Source organism: Ochotona princeps, chromosome 6 (genome assembly GCF_030435755.1).
Source record: "Ochotona princeps isolate mOchPri1 chromosome 6, mOchPri1.hap1, whole genome shotgun sequence".
In the NCBI taxonomy this organism is placed as follows: Eukaryota; Metazoa; Chordata; class Mammalia; order Lagomorpha; family Ochotonidae; genus Ochotona; species Ochotona princeps.
In genome coordinates, this window is record NC_080837.1 from 4,086,357 (window position 1) to 4,107,310 (window position 20,954).

Below are 20,954 nucleotides of genomic sequence, written 5' to 3' on the forward strand. Positions count from 1 at the left end.
GGAGTGTGCTGCCAGCCAAGGTCACTCCAGTTTGCAGTGAAATGCCGTCACCCTGGGCTTCTTTGTGTGTGAGCAGTCGTCACCGACAGGCCGTGCTCTCATGGTCTGTGGCTCAGCTGGACATTGGCTGGTCGAGTCCAGGCGCCAAGCTCCAGGGCTGAGGGTTAGTCCAGGGCCATTCTCCTCCATGTCTCCTCTGCCTGGGCCCCGCTGGCTTCCCATGGCTGTAACAGCCACGTTCCTGCAGACCGGGTGCTGGACGCCAGCCCCAGACACAACAGCTCCTGGGGGCGTGGGAGCACCAGGGCACATGGGTGTCTGTCAGCTCCCGACACAGCTGCCTGTGTCAAGTTCACCAGTTTCTTTTGGGCCAAAGCAGGTTCAAGGGTGAGACTGCTTAATTCTACTACTGAGGAGTAAAAGAGGGGGCACAGAAATCTATCTGCCAGGTTTTTTTTCTTTATTTTTATTTGAAGGGCAGAGTGAGAGGGAGTGTGAGAGAGAGATCTACTGTCTCACTTCACCAATGGCTGCATGGCTTGGGTTGAGCTGAGCCTCCCAAAACCAGGAGCCAGGAACTTCCTCCTGGTCTCCCACATGGGTACAGGGGCCCAAGCACTTGGGTCATTTTCTGCTGCTTTCCTAGTCCATACGCAGGGAGCTGGATCAGAATTGGAGCAGCTGGGACTTGAACCAGTGCCCATATGCGATGCTGGCACTGCAGGAGGAGGTTTACAAGACTAAGCCACATCGCCGGCTCCTGTCTGACCTGTGCTGGAACAGAGCTTTGCCTCAAGGGGCAGCAGGTCTGGCTCTACAAACCTTGCTTCAGCCACAGGATTTTTTTTTTTTTTTTAATTAGCTCGCCTCCAGTTTTATGTGCAGTTTTATGTGTGTGTGTGTGTGTGTGTGTGTGTGTGTGTGTGTGTGTGTGTGTGTAAAACATACAATTAATCATTTTGACACTGTCTAGGAGCTGGTTCAAGTCCTGGCTGCTCTTTTTTTCTTCATTTTCTTTTAAGATTTATTTTTATTGGAAAGGCAGATCTACAAAGAGAAGGAGAGACAGAGAAGATCCTGCATCTGCTGGCTCACTCCCCAAGTGGCTGCAGTGGCTGGAGCTGAGCCGATCTGAAGCCAGGAGCCAGGAGCTGCTTCCAGGTCTCCCACGCAGGTGCAGGGTCCCAAGGCTTTGGGCTGTCCTTGACTGCCTTCTCAGGCCACAAGCAGGGAGCTGGATGGGAAGTGGAGCAATGATGACGCGAAGAAGCACCCATGGGGACTCTGACACATTTGAGGCAAGAATTTAGCCACTGAACCGCTGTGGGGGGTCTCCCTGGTTGGTCTTGTTCTGATCCAGCTTCAAGCTACTACAGGGAGGAAAGCAGAAGAAAATGGCCCAACTGCTTGGGCTCCTGTCACCCACCTGGGAGACCTGGAAAATCTCCTGGCTGTGGATTAGTTTAGCCTAGCTGGGCCCTTGTGACCCTTTGGGGAATGAACCAGAGAATGGAAACTTTCTCTATCTCTCCCTCTCTCTGTATTTCTGCTTCACAAATTGACAAATTAACAAGTTTAAACCCATATACAGTCCTTCTGTGATATTCATTTGTTTACAAACTTGTTGCAGACTGAGCCTGGTAGGCATGGATTTCGTAACCGTTTGTCACCACTCTTATCTTTGCCCACCATCTCTCCACCCCGCCTGGAGTGCCCAGGTATGCGCCACGGCCGGCCGGTCAGCAGCCCTGCCAGGCTGGCGCTCAGCCCGGAAATGAAGGCTACTGTTGTTTGGAACACCTGAAACCCATGCTGGATGCCTGCATTGAATCATACTGGCTGCTCTACTTCCAATCCAGCTTCTGGCCAGTGCTCACCCCAAGCAGCATCCGGTGATGGTCCAGGTACTTGGCCAATCCAGCTACTCAGGCAGCAGACCCAGAGGAAGCTCCTGGCTCCTGGCTTCAGCCTGGCCCAGCCTTTGGGCAGTGAACCAGCGGATGGAAGCTTGATGTCCTTGTGTCTGTCTGCTACTCTTTCAAGCTCTCTCACTCTGCCTTTCAAATAAAATGAAAATTAAAAAAAAATATTAAAAACAAAACTGCCCGTTTGCTCCCTCCCCTGCCCCTGGCCAGCAGCCACCAGCACGCAGCTTTCTGTTTTGTTTTTGTTTTTTTTAAGATTTATTTATTTTATTACAAATTCAGATATACAGAGAGGAGGAGAGACAGAGAGGAAGATCTTCCTTCTGATGATTCACTCCCCAAGTGAGCGCAATAGCCGTTGCTGCGCCGATCCGAAGCCGGGAACCAGGAATCTCTTCCAGGTCTCCCACGCGGGTGCAGGGTCCTAAGGTTGGATTGTCCTCGACTGCTTTCCCAGGCCACAGGCAGGGAGCTGGATGGAAAGCAGGGCTGCCGGGATTAGAACCAGCGGCCATGTGGGATCCCAGCATGTTCAAGGTGAGGACTTTAGCCACTAGGCCACGCCGCCAGGCCCAGCTTTCTGTTTTTATGAATCCGGTGTCCAGGAATACACAGCAAAATGTGGGAGCGTGGTCAGAATCTCCTTCCTCAAGAAGGCAGGTGATCCGCTTCCCCAGAAACAACAGGAAGAAATATCAAATTTGGAAGCAACGAGTTCACCCAATTTTCCCTAAACCTCAATCCTTCCCACCCTGATCAACCACGTAATCATTACTAAAAAATAAAATTAGGTGTTTTTTTTTTTTTACAATTTATTTATTTTATTACAAAGTCATATATACAGCGAGGAGGAGAGACAGAGAGGAAGATCTTCCATCCGATGATTCACTCCCCAAGTGAGCCGCAATGGCCAGTGTGTGCCGATCCGAAGCCGGGAACCAGGAACCTCTTCCGGGTCTCCCACACGGGTGCAGGGTCCCAATGCACTGGGCCATCCTTGACTGCTTTCCCAGGCCACAAGCAGGGAGCTGGATGGGAAGTGGAGCTGCCGGGATTAGGACTGGTGCCCATATGGGATCCCGGGGTTTTCAAGGCGAGGACTTTAGCCGCTAGGCCATGCCGCCGGGCCCAGCTCTTTTTTTTTTTTTAAGACTTATTTTATTTTATTTTATTAGAAAGGCAAATTTACAGAGAAAGCAAGGCCTCTTGTCTGCTGGTTCACTCGACAATGGCCGGAGCTGAGCCGATCCAGAGCTAGGAGCCAGGAGCTTCTTCCGGGTCTCCCATATGGGTGCAGGGTCCCAAGGTTTTGGTCCATCCTCTACTGCCTTCCCAAGTCACAAGCAGGGAGCTGGATGGGAAGTGAAGCAGCCGGGACAATAACTGGTACCCATGTGGGATCCTGGCACTTGCATGGTGACAATTTAGCCATTGTGCCATTACACCAGGCCCTTTGTTAGTTTTTGATAATAAACATTCTAATGGGTGGTAAGGGTTCTTGTTTTTTATTATTTAGAAAAAGTATTTTTTTATTTGAAAGGCTGTAGTGGGCCTGGCGCCATGGCCTAGCAGCTAAAGTCCTCGCCTTGAACACGCTGGAATCCCATATGGACGCTGGTTCTAATCCCGGCAGCCCTGCTTCCCATTCAGCTCCTTACCTGTGGCCTGGGAAAGCAGTTGAGGACGGCCCAGTGCATTGGGACCCTGCACCCGCGTGGGAGACCCAGAAGAGGTTCCTGGCTCCTGGCTCGGATCGGTGCAGCAACGGCCGTTGCAGCTCACTTGGGGAGTGAATCATCAGACGGAAGATCTTCCTCTCTGCCTCTCCTCCTCTCTGTTTATCTGACTTTATAATGAAAAAAAATAAATAAATCTTTAAAAAAAATAAATCTTAAGAAAGAAAGATAGAGAGAAAGAAAGAAAGAAAGGCTGTGGCAGGGAGAGGGAGGAACATAAAAAAAGGTCTTCCATCGGCTAGGTCGCTCCCCAAATGGCCAGAACTGGGCCAGGCTGAAAGCAGGAGCCAGGAGCTTCTTCCAGGTCTCCCAGAGGTGCAAGGGCCCAAATGGCTGGGCCATCTTCTACTGCTTTTTTCAGGCTAAAAGCATGGATCAGACATGGAGCAGCCAGACCTTGGATTCCCAGCCATATGAGATGCTGGCACCACATGCAGAGCCTTAGGCTACTATGCCACAGCACCGGCCCTAACCTTAAAAAAATGATAATAGTGTAGAACGATCCTGCATCCCCTTCACCCAGGCCCCTCTGAAGGTCTCCCTGGTGGTAAGTCTACAGGGGATGTCCTCCCCCAGCAAATCACCGTCGATACTGTTCATGTATTCAGAGTGACCCGTCAGCCAGCAAGTCAGCTCGCTTCTCCACGGAGGGTCATTGCATCACTGTTTGACACAAAAAGCAACTCAACCACAGCTCCAACCTCAGCAGCAGGGGAGTGGCTTCACCACTAGTGACACGGGGGACAGTCACAACGCATGGCTGTAAAAAGAACGTGGCGGCTTGTGTGTAGAGAGACATGAATACCTTTTTTTTTTTTTTGGCAAGTGCCTTTTGGGTATAAAGACGCAACACCCCCCCTCCCCGGAGAGGAAGCGGTCACACATTGGCTGCAGGATTTGTCTGTGAGAGAAACAGGCTGTGGGCTGGGATTCAGCGAGGGGGTGGGGCAGGGGACTTCAGTCACTCTGTCTGAACTGGCCAACATTGCCATGTAGCAGGTTACGCAGCAACTTGGGATGTGTGCATTCTGTACCAGTGTGCCTGGTTCCATCCAGCTCCCTGCTAAGGTGCCTGGGTCGCACTGGAGGATGACCCAAGATCTTGGGTTCCTGCCATCCAGGTGATGGAGTTCCTAGCTCCTGGCTTCAGCCTGGCCCAGTTCCTGGGCTATTGTAGGCATTTGGGGAGAGACAGAGAGTGAGTTTCTATAGGCTGGTTCACTCTCCAAATGGCCACAATAGCTGGAGCTGAGCCAGTCCAAAGCCAGGAGCCAGGAGCTTCTTCCAGGTCACCCCTGTGAGTGCTCAAAAACTTGTGCCATTCTCTGCTACTCTCCTCAGAATTAGCAGGTAGCTTGAAGGGAAATGGAGCAGCCAGGACTAGGACAGGCACCTGTGGGGGATACTAGTGCTGCAAAGCAGAGGGTTAGCCTATTCAGCCACCACCATGCTGGCCCTCCCAAACTAAACACATCTTAAAAGAAAGAAAGAGGGCCTGGCACAGTAGTCTAGCAGCTAAAGTCCTTGCCTTGCACACACCAGGATTCTACATGGGTGTCGGTTCCAATCCCAGCAACGCTGCTTCCCATCCAGTTCACGGCTTGTGGCCTGGGAAAGCAGTCGAGGACAGCCCAAAACCGTGGGACCCTGGTCCTGCTTGGGAGACTCAGAAAAGGTTCCTGGCTCCTGGCTTCAGATCGGCTCAGCGCCAGCTATTTCAGCCACTTGGGGAGTGAATCATAGGACAGAGGATCTTCTTCTCTGTATCTGTTCTATGTATATCTGCCTTTCCAATAAAAATCAGTAAATATTTTAGAAAGAAGGGGGGGAGAGAGAAAGAAAAATAGAAAGAAAAAAGAAAGAAGGAAAGGAAAGGAAGAAAGAAAAAGAAACAGACAGGAGAGGGAGAGAGGAAGGGAGGGAGTAAGGAAGGAAGGGAGGGTAGGAGGAAGAAAGAAAAGGAAAGAAAAGAAAAAAGAAAAGAAAACCAGGCCTGGCGCAATAGTGTAGCGGCTAAACTCTTCGCCTCGCACGCAGCAGGATTCCATATGGGCGCCGGTTCTAATCCCAGCAGCTCCACTTCCCATTCAGCTCCCTGCCTGTGGCCTGGGAAAGCAGTCGAGGACGGCCCAGAGCTTTGGGACCCTGCACCTGCATGGGAGACCTGGAAGAGGCTCCTGGCTTCAGATTGGCTCAGCTCCAGCTGTTGCGGACGCTCGGGGAGTGAATCATCGGATGGAAGATCTTCCTCTCTGTCTCTCCTCCTCTCTATATATCTGCTTCTCCAATAAAAACAAATAAATCTTAAAAGAAAAAAAATAAAAGAAAACCACTTGTAGGCTGAGAGTGATCAGGACCATTTAGTTTCTTTGGCAGTTGCTGAGTGTGTGGCTGTGGGGCGTGGCGGGGCGGGGAGTGGCGAAGAACGCCATGTTGGCTGTGGAGTTGTGTGTGTCAGAACCGAAGACACGCAGCCCTCCCTGTGCAGGGTCATTGCCTAGAGAGTGGAGATGGGAGTGACCAGGGTTTCCCAGCTGTGGGCGTGGGAGCTCGCGGGAGGGAAGCCTGCCACGGGGTCTTGTTTTGGGGGTGGCCTGCTTTGCTCCCCTGTGGATGCTACTGCATGAAGATGTGGTCAGGTAGTAGCAGTTACACCCACCGCTTTCCACAATGATGACACAGTGAGAGAAGGACATGCAAATCGCCCTCACTGCTGCTGTGACCACAGGGGCCCTGCGGACCAGCCCTGGAGGAGGCTGCCCTGCAGTCTCTGTGACCTGCCTGTCCCACCATAGGTAAGTCTGTTTAGAACATCCTTCCCTTGGCTCTCCCACTGCACGAGGTAAGCTGGCATGGAAGCGTGGAGCCCAGCCCTTGTGTTGTCCTCATCTCAGCTGCAGCTCCTGATCCCAGCCCCCAGCCCAGTTTTTGTGGGCACACAAGGAGTGGCCCACGGGTGGGCATTGTGGTTGGTGCAGTACATTAGGCTGCTGACTGCTCGGGGCAGCTGCTTACCATACAGGAGCGCTTGCAGGGTTCAAGCCCCGGCTACGCCACTTTGTAATGTGGCTTCTTGCTGACGCACCTGGGAGGCAGCAGAAGACAGCTCAAGTACCACCCGCGTGGGAGAGCTGGATGGAGATCCTGGTTCCTGGCTGCTGTGGACACGAGGGAGTGCATCAGTTGATGGAAGATCCTCTCGCTCTTTCATAGTTCAGGGCTTTGGGCTAAGACCCAGAGCCTCCTCTGGATGCAAACCCCAGCCATGCTGGACACATGACTCACAACTCCCAGACGGTCTGCCTCCCCTCCTATGCCAGCTTCTTCTGAGCAGTCCTTAAGCCAGGTCCCACGGTCATGTCCCCATACCTCCCCCTACACCCAGGACCAGGCTGTGAGTGTCTGGGGGTGCACCAGGAGGGTGGAATGTGTGGAATGAGGAGTGGGCCCCTGGGGAACGCAGGATTCACACGTGACAGGCTGCTGCCTGGGAAGGGAAGGCGGATGAATTTCTGGTCACCTTTCTTTTCCACCCACAGAAATCGGAATGATTGGATCGCAACACAGGATGCGTGTAAGAAAGCTCCCTGACTCCCATCGTCTGGGCACTTAGGCTACATCCAAGCATTCCTTGCTTATCAGGGGACTCGCCACCAGCCCCTCTGCAACCTCAGCTTCAACAGAAGTTTCTGACTGTCGGGGGAGGTGTCTTGGGGTGTCCTCCTGGTCTCCAAGGTCCAGGCCCACGGGGCTTACAGGCCAGGGTGGCAGAGGCTGGACTATAGGACCCTGTGTCCAGGGCTGCCAGGGAAAATGCAAGATACCTGGTTTGAAGCCCGACTCAGTAGCTCAGTGGCTGAGGTCCTTGTCCTGCATGCGCTGGGATCCCATATTGGCACCAGTTCGTGTCCTGGCTGCCCCACTTCCCATCCAGCTCCCTGCCTGTGGCATGGGAAAGCAGTCAAAGATGGCCCAAAGCTTTGGAACCCTGTACCCACGTGGGAGTGGCTCCTGGCTTCAGATTGGCTCAGCTCTGGCCATTGTGTCCACTTGGGGAGTGAACCATCCAACAGAAGATCTTCTTCTCTGTCTCTCTTCCTCTCTGTATAACTGCCTTTCCAGTGAGGGGAGAATAAAGGGTACCTGGTTCAGGCATGGTGGTGCAGTACCACTTGTGCTGCTATTCCCCATTAGAGTGCCTGGTTTGAGTCCCGCCTCCTCTGGTTTCCTCCTCAACTTTATGCTGTTGTGCTTGGCACAGCAGCAGAAGGTGGCCCACATATTGGGGCCCCTCCTTTGTTCCGTCTGTCTTTCAAATATAGACATATTTATTTATTTATTTATTTATTTATTTAAGATATATTATTTTTATTGGTAAAGCAGATTTTTTAAAAAGATTTATTCATTTTATTACAGCCAGATATACACAGAGGAGGAGAGACAGAGAGGAAGATCTTCCGTCTGATGATTCATTCCCCAAGTGTGCTGCAACGGGCCGATGCACACCAATCCGAAGCCGGAAACCTGGAACCTCTTCCGGGTCTCCCACACGGGTTGCAGGGTCTCAAGGCTTTGGGCCGTCCTCAACTGCTTTCCCAGGCCACAAGCAGGGAGCTGGATGGGAAGTGGAGCTGCCGGGATTAGAACTGGCGCCGATATGGGATCCCAGAGCATTCAAGACGAGGACTTTAGCCGCTAGGCCACGCAGCCGGGCCCGGTAAAGCAGATTTTTAAAAATGTATTTATTTTTTTAAATAATCTTACTTAGTCGATTAGGGTACAAAGGGTTAAGAGCTACAGGAAAGTGGGTAATGTCATTGTTTCCACACTAATATCATTTTTTTCCCTGTATCTGGGGTCAGGGGAGAGACAAAGGGAAAGCCCCACCCAGCCTCCCACCCATCCCAGGTCCCCGATGTAAGGCAGATTTTTTCAAAGACAAGGAGCTCTTCCATCTGCTAGTTCACTCCCCCAGCAATCTCCACAGCCAGAGCTGAGCCGATCCAAAGCCAGGAGCTAGGAGCTTCATCCGGGTCTCCCACATGGGTGCAGGGTCCCAAGGCTTTGGGCCATCCTCGACTGCTTTCCCAGGCCACAAGCAGGGAGCTGGATGGGAAGTGGGACTGCCGAATTAGAACATTTTTTATTTTTTAGATTTATTTATTTTTATTGGAAAGGCAGATTTAAACAGAAGAGAGACAGAGATGTTTCATTTGCTGGTTCACTCCCCAAAAGACCTTAACATCTGGCACTGAGCCAATTTAAAGCCAGGAGCCAAGAGCTTCCTCTAGGTCCCCCGTATAGGTGCAGGGTCCTAAAGACTTGAGTTATTCTCTAGGGCTTTCCCATGCCATAAGAAGGAAGCTGGATAAGACGAGGAATAGCCAGGACTTGAACCAGTGCCCATGTGGGATACTGGCATTGCAGGCAGAGGATTAGCCTAGTATGCCACTGTGCTGGCCCCATAAATCTTTTCTTTTTTTTTTCTTTTTAAGGTTTAGTTATTTTTCTTCGAAAGACAGAGTTAAAAAGTGAAGGAGAGTTAGAGGTCTTCTATCACTGGTTCACTCCCCAAACAGCCGCAACGGCCAAAACTGAGCTGGTCTGAAGCCAGAAGCTAAGAGCTTCTTCTGGGTCTCTCACATGCATGTAAGAACTTGAACTGTCTTCCACTGTTTTCCCAGGCCATTAGCAGGGAGTGGAATCAGAAGTGAAGCTGTTGGGGCTTGAACTGCCACCCAAATGGGATGCCAGTGCCGTAGGTAGAGGCTTAACCTGATACGCTACGGTACTGGCCCCCTATAAATACATCATATAAAATTAAAAGATAAATCATGAGTCATTACTTTGATATCTATACATTCCAGTTGTCCCATGGATGATACTGTTAGGGAAAAAACTACTGCATGTTAATCAGTAATGAAAACCCAACTTTTGGCTGGCCTCTGGCACCCGAACCCGGCTGTTTCTGCTGGGCACCTCCGGCAAGATGAGCGCCTTTCCCACACTGGCCTGCCCCCAGCCTTTCTCAGACCTCATCCTGTTCCCTCCACACAAGCCTTCACAGCTCCTGGAGGCCAACTCTTCACTCCGCCTCCACCAGTCCCTAGCATCCTCACCTCCCCCACGCTCCAGGACCTCTAAGCACCAGGGTCAAGGTCCTGGGAATCGCCAGAGTGCCTCCTTTTCCTCCATCCACATCATCTTGACTACCTCCCCAGGAGAACAGCTTCCTCCCCGACTTCCCAGCAGGTACACCCATCATGCCAGCAGAAACTATGAAACCTTCCTGCCAAACCTCCTGCCCATCTGACTCCAATGCGCCCAGCGTTCTCTCTGAAAAGACACAAAGCAGCTTGGCCATGGCCGGTCCATAGGAAAAGCTAGATGGAGACAAACTTGAAACCCAGGTAGACCCGCACAGGGTGTGAACCAGGTGCCCCACACACCCCTGCCTGCGCTGAGAATGGAGCAGAACCCTCACAGCTAAGGGCGTTTGGCTGGGACGTCCCAGTTCCATCTCCTCATTTCAGTTCCTGGGTTCTCTGGACCCTGGGAAGCAGCAATGACGGCTCTAGAATTTGGGTCCCTGCCACTTGTGTGGAGACCTGGGTGGAGTTCCTAGCTTGAACCTGGCTTAGTCTCCCACCACCGTAGGACATACGGGGAGCGAATCATCAGGTGTGAGCGCTCTCTGTCTCCTGTCCAATAAGCTAAAGAATGTTTTATGAGCACACAGGTGTGCCCTGTGGAGGCAAGGGTGGAAGTATGCCCAGAGAGGGTGTCATGCTGTCCCCAGGGAAGGGAATGTGCTAGCCGGGCATGGCTGGGCCAGCTGGCTTTTGCTGCTGATGATGGGGGAGCGCTAAGGTGGATAGAGGCTTAGGGCAGATAAGGCAACTGAGGCCCAAAAGAGAGATGACCTGCCCAGGACCACAGAATGAGTGAATTGAGCTGAGAACTGCGAGGACTCTGGGCCATTAGGACAGGAAGGACAGATCCTCCCTCACCATGAACAACACTCCCCAACCCCTGCTCCGATCCCGTCAGCCCACTGCAAGCCTTTCCCCCCCACCCTGGCTCAGTCCATGTGAACCTGGCTGTTGCTACTGCGTGCATTTGCAAGGTCAGGGCTCAGCGGCCTGCAAGAAGGTACTGGCTGGCCGCTTTCCGGGTTAAACACAGCAGTTTAACACATTATGCCAAGGCAGGTGCCATGACACTAATGCCAGCATCCCTTAAAGGTACTGGTTTGAGTCTCAGCTGCTCCACCTCTGAGCCAGCACCCTGCCTATGGCCTGGGAAAGCAGTGGAGGATGGCCCAGGTCCTTGGGTCCCTGCACTCATATGGGAGACCCGGAAGAAACTCCTGGCTCCTGGCTTTGGACCAGCCCAGCAGACATTTGGGGAGTGAACAAGAGGATAAAACTCTTTCTCTGTAAATCCACCTTTCAAACAATTAATATTTTAAAATAGGTACTTTAAACATTTATTTGAAAGGCAGAGCCACAGAGAGATCTCCCATTGGCTGGTTCACTCACCAGATGATGTAGTAATCTGGGCCGGGCCCAAGAATCATGTACTCCCTCTGGGTTTCTTCATGTGGGTACCAGGGCTGTCACCTGCGGCCTGCCAGGGAATATGTCAGCAGTAAGTTGTATGCGAAGCAGAGGCCAGACTCACTCCCAGGGCCAAGTGACTGCTTAACCACTGCACCACCAGAGCTGAGCCGGCATCTTCCCTAGGCCCTGCCCAGTAGGATCACCACATTCGTTGCCTGAGTAAGCCTGGCATCTGGAACCAGGGCCAAGTTGCTCTAGTGAACCACACTGCCAGGCCCACACGGACTCACACACACCGCATGGAGCCTACTTTTCTTTCTTTCTTTTTTTATAAAGATTTATTTACTTGAAAGGCAGAGTTACACAGAGAGAAAGATCTTCTATCTACTGATTCACTCCCTCAAATGTCTGCAACAACTGAGATTGGACCAGATTGAAGCCAGGAACCAAAAGCTTCTTCTGGTCTCCCATTTGGGTGCAGGGGCCCAAGCACCTGGGACATCGCTGCTTTCCCTGGTGCATCAGCAGGGAGCTGGATTAGAAGTGGAGCAGCCAAGATTTAAACTCTTGCCCATGCAACAGCCTTCTCACCTTTGTTAGAAGCAACAGGGAAATCCTAATGGGTTCAGGCTAAATGTGGAACCCCAAGGAACCTTAACAAGGAGGGCCTGGCCTTGAACCTGGGGTGGGGGGTGGGAGATGAGGCTAGAATCAGAGCGCTGGGAGGGTCTAGCAGCCACGCAGCCACATTCAAGCTGGTAGGGCCTCTTTTCTCCCTCTCATCCCTCCCCTCCTGCGAACCAGTGTCCCCTAGGGAGCCTCTCTGGGAGCCGACTGGCCTTGAGAGAGGCCGGCTGCTCCTTATCTGTGTTTGGCTCAGCGCTGGCTTCCTGGCGCCTTATCTGGGCGCCTTGGGCTTCTCCCAGTTGGTTATCTCCTCCTCCACCTCCTCCTCCTCCTCCTCCTCCTCCTCCTCCTCTGGCTGCGCCCTGCCTCCAGGCAGCTGGAGCAGAGCTGAGGCCAGCAGCCCCCATGCTGGTCACCTGGCTCTCCTCAAGGCTACCTGCTCCTCACTGGTGGCTCCCCTGGGAACAAATCACGTGTCTGGGCAGCACTCCCTGTTTGCGAACCAGCCTGGGCTTCTCTCACCTCTTTGGTGTGTCCTTGTGTGTGCGCAGGGCGGGCTTGCCAGCTCCACCACTGAAAGCAGCTTCCCGTGGCTCGCTGTAACACAAAGGCCATCCTGGTGCACCCGCTAGGAGCCAGGTGAAACTGATCATTGTCCCCCTCACCCACTCCCAGCTCCGCCCTCGCTGAGAATGAACAGCCCTGGACCCCACGTGACGCCTAGGCCTTCTCAGGGCCAAAGCAGCTGCTGGGCTCCCCATGGCTGATGACTGGGCTCCCAGAATTGCACAGTCACAGGGCCTGGCACACGGCAGGCTGCCTTACCTGCCTTCTTCCCTGATCTGTTTGTGCTCACAACTCACTCCTGCTCACACTCACATCCACACTCCTGCCTATGGCCACATTCACACTCACACTCCTATGTTCACACCCCCTTTCCCCAGGGCATGTCCCCTCCTAGCAGGCTGGCTTTCCAGTCTCTCTCTCTCTCTCTCTCTCTCTCTCTCTCTCTCGATCTCTCTCTCTCTCTCTCTCTCTCTCTCTCGATCTCTCTCTCTCTCTCTCACACACACACACACACACACACACACACACACACACACACAGCTCTGTGCTCAGCAGGGCCCCAGCTGGGCTTGATCAAACACTGCCATCCTTGGGAAACTGGTCCTCACAGCCTCACTGTGCCCAGGCCACCCTGATCAGGTGGTTGGCCCTCACCTCTGTGAAGTCTTTCTGCTGACACCACTCAGCCCATGCTAAGCTGGGACTCCCCTGGGCTCCCATGGCGCTTCTGCTGCCTCCTACCCCTAACACCCGTCACTGTATGGGGAGCCCTTGGTCACGGCTCCACCTTCCCAACTGACCCTGGCCCCCCCCCCGCCTCACTATGCCCCCCCCCCGTACACAGTCAGGGGTCAGCATACGCGTGTGGCACCCAGTGACTAGGACAGGGCAGGGTGGTAGAGGGAAGGCTCCCAGCAGGGCTCTGGCCAGAGCAGGGCTGTAACCCGTCTCTCTTGCTTTGGGGCCAGCACAGCCCATCCCCCACCCTCTTCCTCTTCTGACCGTTGGCTGAAGGCCAATACCAACCCAGACCAAAGCCAAACACAAATGTGTTTTTCTGACCTAGGACCCACATTTATCTCCTCTGCTTTCCCAAAGGTGCTCTGGCATTTCCTAGAGCCACACACAGTTCAGCTGACTTACCCAGAACTCCTGACACCCAAGGAGTAGGGGTACTCCACAGGGACATGGGTGGCTCAACTCGACTCCAAGAGGTGAGGTGTGTGGACAGCCCAAACCAACTGATGTGTGTGCAGGTGTATGTGGACACGTGTGTGTGGGTACATACCTATGAGTGTGATGCAAGCATTGTGTGCATACATGTAAGTGCATGTGTGTCTGTGGTGCATATGTGGAGATGTATACTGGTTGTGCATGCATTGTATGTATATGAGCATGTGTGTGGATGGTGGTGTGTGTATATGGGAGTATATATGTTGATATTGTGTGCACATGAGTAGGTGTGTATGTTTGTACATGTTTGTGTGTGTACCTTGCTGTGTAGATGTGTGTGTTGGGATAGAATCCTGAAGCTGGATTTTACTGGGACCTGGAGTGGAAGGGTGTGGCTCAGACTGATCTGTCAGGCCTGCCAGAAGACCCCTTGCAGCCCCTCACTCCAAGGTAGCTCAAGCGGATTCCCTGAAGCACTTGGGTGGATGCCTGGGCACTGCCTGTCCTGATCTCCCACCATCTCCCACCTCCCTCCCTTGACTTAAGGTTTCCTTGTCATGACTGTTTTTTTCATATTTCTTATTTGAAAAACAGAACTACAGGGAAAGAGAGAGAGAGGGAGATCTTCCATCTACTGGGCGACTTTCCAAATGGCCACAATATCTAGAGTTGGACCAGTTCAAAGCCAGAAGCCAGGGACTCCATCCAGGTCTCCCTTGTGGGTACAGGGTCTCAAGCTCTTAGACCATTGTCTGCTGCTTTTCCAGGTGCACTAGCAGGGAGCTGGATAGGAAATGGAGCAGCCAGAACTCGAACTGGGGCCCATAGAGGATGCCGGCATGGCCGGCACCTGTTTAACCCACATCACGGCTGCCCCCATCCCTGCTTTTACAAAATCAGCTCACAGGAGCATGGGAGTGTGAAGCTGGCCATGGTGTCGCAAACACCGAGCCCGGTTACTTGAACAAACGCCACGAGTCGAGAGATGGATGCTTGCAATCAAGCGTTTGTTCAAGCGAGCACACACCAAACAGGACGGGGAAGCCACCTAGAGCGCCCTTGACTTCGGTCTCGGTCTCGTGGAAGTCTGCTAGGCTTTGGTTCCAGCCTAGTGGGAACCTGCTGGGCCCTTGGCTCCGGTCTCGTGGGAGCCTGCTGACTTCGGGTGGAAGCCCAAGAGGTTTGGCTGCATTCTAGTGGGAGCCTGCTGGCTTCAGTGACTGGGACCAAGGCATGGGTTTATATACAATTCAGCGGGTCAAGCAAGCAGTTGTTACAACGTTTTGATTGGTTATTACATGTTATCTATCAACAACACTTGCTTTCTCTAGTTCTGAGAAACATGTTTTTTTACATATTTATCAAGACACATTTTCTTCTTCTTTTATCATTTTTACCGTAACTTGTTTTTCATGACATGCTTACGTACGTTAGAGCTTCTTAACAGGAGTGATAAGAGAGGGCTTACGTACACTGGGGTTTCTTGACAGGAGTGATAGGAGAGGTGGCCCCATTTCACCAGTAGCTTAGGAAGATGGAATCACCTCTGTTCAAAAGCTTCAACATACACACTATATCCATCATTAAGTCACAGCATTATTTACATAAAAGGTCTATTATTATAGCTATTTCTGGGTCATCAATTTCAGATAAAAGTGTAGTAATATTAAGGATATAATTAAGCTTATTGATAATATTACTACCCATATCTCCCATAGATTCATTTTTATCTATACCCTTTTAAGTATTATTGATGGAGCAGTACAGATGCAGATGGGAGTAAATAAACACTTATAACCAGACTGTTCCTATCACTGCTCCTATCAGGAGGCCTCACTCCCTGTAGCTAACATCCTGATGCCTATCGGCTCCTCTGGAGGAGGCTGGATTCCAGGAACCTCAGGTCTGCACCTGCACGGGACCCTGGACTGACAGGACGCACTTGGCCATCATCAAAGTCCCCTAAAGGGCACATCTCCAACTAGCAAGCTGGGTATGAGCTGAACACGCACCTGTCAGCTCCAAAGTCAGCCTGTAAGAACCGTCAATGCAGGGCCGATGCTGTGACACTGGCACCCCCTAGGAAGGCAGGTTCCATTCCTGGCTGCTCGCTTCAACCCCATTCCCTGTTAAGGCACCTGGGAAAGCAGCAGATGATGGCCCAAGTGCTTGGGACGCTGCACCTGTGTGCAAGACCCAGGTGGAATTCCTGGCTTCTTGCTTTGGACTGGCCTAGTCCTGGCCAGTGTAGCTCCCACTTAGAGAGTAAACCAGCATATCGAAGATCTCGCTTGCTGATTATCTCTCCGTATCTCTCCCTCTCTGTGACTCTGCCTTTCACATCAATAAATAAACCTTTAAATGAATAAATGAACGCATACATGCATGAATCTTTGCTCCCTAACCCCACAGCGAGCCTGGGAATTAAGCAATATCTTCCCAATGCCGTGCTCTGAGCTTTCCAAGGAGGTATTCCTCTACCACCCATTTTGGGAGTACCTTAGCAGTCCCCCCAACCAGTTTCATAACATTTTCAGCCTGTTTCTTTCTTTTTTTTTTTTTTAAGATTTATTTATTTTTATTACAAAGTCAGATATACAGAGGAGGAGAGACAGAGACGAAGATCTTCCATCCGATGATTCACTCCCCAAATGAGCGCAGCTGCCGGTTCTGTGCCGATCTGAAGCCAGGAACCAGGAACCTCCTCCGGGTCTCCCACGTGGGTGCAGGGTCCCAAAGCATTGGGCCGTCCCGGCGCGTTCAAGGCGAGGACTTTAGCTGCTGGCCACGCCGCTGGGCCCCCAGCCTATGTTTCTCCCAGCTACCACCACTCCAAGCTCTGGGCGCTGGCTCCCCTGGGGCATGCAGCCCCAGGTCCCCATAGGGGACATGCCAGGAAGAGGTGGGAAGGCACAAACGGCCAGTCCTGGGATGACACTGACAGTCTGGGGCTTGGAGGAGAGATGACCATGGGTCAGGGAAGTGGAGGCTCTAGCCTCTGCATGCAAGAATACAAAACGTTTTGCTAACCACTCCCAAGCCCGGAACAAGTCCCACAGAGCATGTTAATCCTGGTCCAATCAATCACTGGACAATGTTACTCAAGAGCGGAACACACTCCAGCCAATCAACAACAGCGCCATTCCGGGGAGGCACGTCACTTCTGAGAGCCAACCAAGCAGCAGCGGCCTCACTTCAGCGTGGCCACCTCTGAAAGTCAGCCAATCTCCGAGCGCCAAGGCTGACACTCAGCTAATCTGCAAACACTGGCTTCTGAAAAACAGCCAATTGCCAAGCACTATGCTCTCCAGACTCTATATAAAAGATCCCTTCTGAGTCAGGGCACAGTTCGGGGCTAACTGTGGTGGGGGTGGGACACCCAGGGCCCCCCTGGAAAAATGACCTGGGACTCCTGGGGTGAGGCTGGTTGGAGGGGATCAGGAAAGGCTTGCTGCTGGAAGTGAAGCCTCGGGGCAGGACGAGGGTGGGTCCTGGCCCCTCAGTATCCCTCAGGGTCAAGGCCAAGGCGGGAGATCATTGGGGTGAATTTCTGGGGGCGTCTTGGAAGAGGAGGCCTGGGTTTACCTGGTAGGATAACGGGGGGGGGGGGGGATTGCTCAGTCTTCCTCCTGAGGTGGCCCTGGGAGGGACTGGAGTGACACCCGCCCACACTCCACGTCAGAGTACCTGGATCCCAGCCCTGGCTCTGTCCCTGATCCCTGGGGAGCCCTTCTGTTCACATGGGAGAACCAGATTCCTTTCTTGGCCCCTGATTTAGGCTTGTTCCAGCCCTACCTATTACTGGCTTTTGGGGAGTGAGCCAACAGGTGAGAGTTCTCCGAGACCAGCACCGGCATCCCATGTGGGCACCAATGCATGTTTCAGCTGCTCCATTCCCCATCCAACTCCCTGCTTATGGCCTAGGAAGGCAGCCAAGGATGACTCAAAGCCTTGGGATATCGGGAAGATGCTCCAACTCCTGACTTCAGATCGGCTCAGCTCCTGCTGTTGTGGCCTTTTGGGGAGTGAACCAGCAGACAGAAGATCTTTCTCTGTCTCTCCCTCTCTCTGTCTTTCACCAGGAAGGCAGGGAACTGCTGGGAGGGTGGCTAGCAAGGGAAGTGAAAGCCTGGGGAGGTTGCTGGGGTGACAAAGCAGTGCCTAGGCATCCCCACACCTGTTAGGTCCTAGCATGCCTCTCCCAGGCATCCCTCTGTCTGCCAGGGTCTGGTGCAGACAGGGCCATCACCCCAAGGCGCCTAGCTGAGTACGGGGCAGCACTCCCCTTGGAGGGTTTGAGGGAGGTGACTAGGGACCACAAGAGAGTCCCAGGACCGTGTAAGTGTGCCCTCTCTGGTGGTTGAGTCTATAGGGAGCTGATTCAAATGAGATGCAAATGAACTCCTTGCTCCTAACTGATGCCTCAAGGACACCAAAGTCACTGCACAAAGCTTCACCCCTCATCTTCAGGAGGTGTCTCTTCTTTCCCAGCCTCAGTTTCCCCAGGTGAACTGGTGTTACAAACTTGCTTGGTGGCGGGCTCGGACTTGAAAGGAAGCAGGTTCAACCCCTGGTCAAGGACTGTGGGGTTCTGTCTAACCAGCAGAGGACTGCACTGCATCCCCCATGCACTGTGGCCTGGCAGGTATATCTTGGAAAGCTGCTTCCCAGAACTGCCCACTCTTGAGTTTCCTCCTTGATTTCTGTTGCTATTTTGGTCTGCAACCCTGCAGCACCTCTTCCTCTGTTTAAACAGTGTCTTCTGGATAAACAAGGCCAGCCGTAGACAAAGGCAGAACTCCAGTGCCTTCAATTCTGTCACTTGATGTGTGGCATCATGTGCTTAACATTTGAAACAGCATCCAAGAGGAGCTAAGAACATGACTGCTTGATAAACGGAACTTTGAGCTTGTTATCATCCCTCTCCACTCCTGCTAAGAATTATCTTAGACTGGGTGTTTTATAAACAGCAGAATTTTATTGCTGGGAACCGGACTTTGTGGTGCAGCCACTGATTGGGATGCCAGCATTCCATGTGCATGAGTGTTGGCGTCCTGGCCACTCTGCTTTCCATCCAGCAACTTGCTGATGTGTCTGGGAAAGCAGCCTGCAGGGACTGCGTGGCTCAGTGGGGCTCGGGAGCTGGGGTGGAGCAGCTAGCCAGCTCAGCAGTGCCACGGCTGAGCAAGGGGACCAGAGGGATGGCTGCCCAGGTGCCAGTTGCCTTGCAGCCTGATCCTGCCATCTCCACCCCATGCCACCCTACCCACTCTCACCGGAGCATGCAGGTGCCGAGGGCTCAAGTCCAGGAGCTTGCATTCTGATTCCCACCTATTGGAGTAGAAGTAGAGGTGGTCGGGCCCGGCGGCATGGCCTAGCGGCTTAAGTCCTCGCCTTGAATGCCCTGGGATCCCACATGGGCGCTGGTTCTAATCCCGGCAGCCCTGCTTCCCATCCAGCTCCCTGCTTGTGGCCTGGGAAAGCAGTCAAGGAGGGCCCAAAGATTTGGGACCCTGCACCCACTTGGGAGACCTGGAAGAGGTTCCAGGTTCTCGGCTTCAGATTGGCGCAGCACCGGCTGTTGTGGTCACTTGGGAAGTGAATCATCAGACGGAAGATCTTCCTCTCTGTAATCTGACTTTGTAATAAAATAAATAAATCTTTCAAAAAAAAAAAAAAAGAAGAAGAAGTAGAGGTGGTCTAACGTCTTCAGACCCTGTGGAGTCTGCATGTTTACCAGCTAGCACTCCTGCTGCAGGGTCCCAGGAGAAACTTTGCCAAGATAGGAGGTGGTCAGTTTGGGGGCTTTTTGTCCCCACAGTTTGAGCTGCATTGACTGGCAATGTGGCAGTGGCATTCCTAACTGGCATCAGAGATTGGCAGCTGGGAGTGGCGTGCTGTTGAGTTCTGTGTGCACGGGGCTATACTCTGGACTTCTCTGGCCTGGCTGGGCCTCCATTTTATCAGGATACTTCAACCTCAAGTTCAACTATGACATGGACCTTCTTGGGGAGAAGTTGGGATCGGGGCGTAGAAAAGCCGGGAACTTGACTTGCCCCCAGAGGAAGATCTGCAGCCCCTCCCCAGTCTCGTTGCCTGCTTCGTTGAGCTCCTCCACTTCTTTGAGCTCCTGCTTTTTTTTGCAAACGCGGACGCTGGCGTGGGATGAGGGAAGCAACTGCCAGGGCCCAGAGCCTTGGCAGCAGAGCTGGGCTTTGAACTAGCTATTCCCAGAACTTGGAGTCAGCACCAGGAGTAGAAACTGAAATTCTGGCTCTGCCTCAGTGCAGTGCTGGGTAACCTGCCTTCAAAGGGAGCCACCCTGGGCTCTGTTCACCACCCTCCTGGCAAGGAGGACAGTAGGCTGGGGGAGTGGTCATTCCGAGTTGAAATTTCAGGGTGGGGCCCAGCGCGATAGCCTAGCAGCTAAAGTCCTCACCTTGCATGCCTGGTATCCCATATGGGCGCCAGTTCTAATCCCGGTGGCCCTGCTTCCCATCCAGCTCCCTGCTTGTGGCCTGGGAAAAGCAGTTGAGGACAGGCCAAAGCCTTGGGATCCTGCACCCACATGGGAGACCCAGAAGAAATCCTGGCTCCTGGCTTTGGATTGGCTCAGCTCCAGCCGTTGCGGTCGTTTGGGGAGTGAACCATTGGTTGAAAGATCTTCCTCTCTGTCTCTCCTCCTCTCTGTATATCTGCCTTTCAATAAAAATAAATAAATCTATACAATGTAGTTAATGAATAAAAAATAAAATTAAATTAAATTTAAAAAAAGAATGCAAATTAAAAAAACAATGAAAGAAAGAAATTTCAGGGTGGGCCTGGTGCAGTGGCTCAATGGCTGAGTCCTCACTTTACAAACACCTGGATCCCATATGAGTGACAGTTTGTGTCTCAGCTGCTCTAGTTCGCTCCCAGCTCCCTGCTTGCGGTCTGGGAAAACAGTAGAGGATGGCTCAAAGCCTTGGGACCCTGTACTCACATGGGAGACCTGGAGAAGGCTTCCGGCTGTTGTAGCCATTTGGGGAATAAACCAGCAAATGGAAGATCTTTCTGTCTGTCTCCAATGAAAATAAATAAATCTTAAACAAGAAGGAAAAAGAAATCTCAGGGCATCCCTGCAAAGGAGAACTGGTGGCTGTTGGTGCAGCTGTCACAGCTCCAGGGACCCAGAGGCTGTGTGACATGCATGGGGTGTGGGTGCCAAGCCTATCAAGATGAACACCTTAGCTCAGCTCCTTGGCACAGAGCAGGCCAGAGCGGAGAAATGAATGGCAAGCCCTCGGGGGACCTGTGACACGGCAAAAGTGAAGGGAGCATCAGGTGCGAGTACAAGGCGTGTTCCCCGCAGCCGATACGTGCTT